Here is a 1,646-nt window from a genome sequence, read left to right as displayed (position 1 = left end):
TCATCAATTTCCAACATGTTCTGACATCATTTGTTGTTTTTCGGTCATTTACCTAATTGTTTAGAGAGCTAAATGACCGTGAAATTGAAAATCACTACAAAATGAATCCTGAAATGTTGAAACTTGGCATGGTATCATCATATCACCCGCATAGCATGCGCGAAAGAGTAGAGAGAGTCACGGCAAAAACTGGACGCACTTCATGTACAAACTGGACATACTCTTTCGGAGTATCAGGGTTTCGGACGAGAACTCATCTGTTACACGGTCACTTTAATGTTTTTTAAACTTATTTGAATTCCAGACTTCTTTTGTGTTCAGTATGCAGCATTCAAAGCGACGTCATCAATTTCCAACATGTTCTGACATCATTTATTGTTTTTCGGTCATTTACCTAATTGTTCAGTATGCAGCATTCAATTTCCAGAAGAAAATAAATAGAAGAAAAGAAATAATTCAGAAAATAAAAAAAACTATACAAAAAAATACTCAAAAATAAATAGAAGAAAATAAATAATGCAGAAAAGAAAAAACTATATAAAAAACTACTCAAAAATAAATAGAAGAAAATAAATAATGAAGAAAAGAAAAAACTATATAAAAAATTTGTTGGCGCGCTGTCCAGTGGGCCTGCCAGACCTAGGGTGTGCAAATGCAGGCCCAGAAGGGCCAGCAGGCTCACAGGGCAGCGCGCCCTAATTAATTAGGCCCAGAAGCCTGCTATATAGAGGAGTTCGAAGAGGTAGCCACGGCTGGGTTTATAAACCAGTGCGGCTGCCCTTCGCCCGGCGAGGTGAGACTAAACTTTGGGATGGCAGCGCGAGGCCTTTAGTACCGGTTGGTGGCTCCAACTGGTACTAAAGACCACCCTTTAGTACCGGTGGGAACCACCAACCGGTACTAAAGGCCTGCTCTTCCCGCCTCTTGCCTGGCCAAACTTGGCCTTTAGTACCGGTTGGTGACTCCAACCGGTACTAAAGGCCTCTCCTATATATACAACACTTACGAAAATTCAGTTAGATCTCCCACTTCTTTCGTCTCCAACCTCTCGCGCGCCGCTCGAACCCATCCTCGCCGCCCGTCGCCCGTCGTCCGTCGTCGTCGTCGCTGTCCCCGCCGCCGCCCGTCGTCGTCGCCGTCTCGCGCCGCTGCCCCGAACGCCGCGCGCCGCCGTCCGTCGTCGTCCCTCTGCGGTTCCGTACGTCTCTCGCTCTTGCGTATACCCGCCGCGCCGCCGTCGATTGTCGTCACACCCGGCCCGTATGGCGGCGCCCCCGCCCGTACGTACGCCGGCGCCCCCGGCCCGTACGCCGGCGCCCCCGCTCGTACGTACGGGGCGGCGGTGTACGGGGCCGCACACATACACACATACACACACATGCATATATACGTACACACTACACACACACACACACACATACACACACATACACACACACACACACACATTTTTTACTTATTTTCTGTTTTTTAGAAAAGTTAATTAGATGATCGAATGTTTGATTAATGTCGAATGTTAGATGAATTAGCTAGATAGAAAATTGTCGAACTAGAGATTTGAACTAGTTGAATAATTAATATAACTAGTTTATTTTTAGTAAGAAAATTATCGAACTAGTTTATTTAGGTATATGAGATTTGAACTA

This window comes from Triticum aestivum, chromosome 1A (genome assembly GCF_018294505.1).
Source record: "Triticum aestivum cultivar Chinese Spring chromosome 1A, IWGSC CS RefSeq v2.1, whole genome shotgun sequence".
Classification (NCBI taxonomy): Eukaryota; Viridiplantae; Streptophyta; class Magnoliopsida; order Poales; family Poaceae; genus Triticum; species Triticum aestivum.
This window is presented reverse-complemented; position numbering follows the sequence as displayed.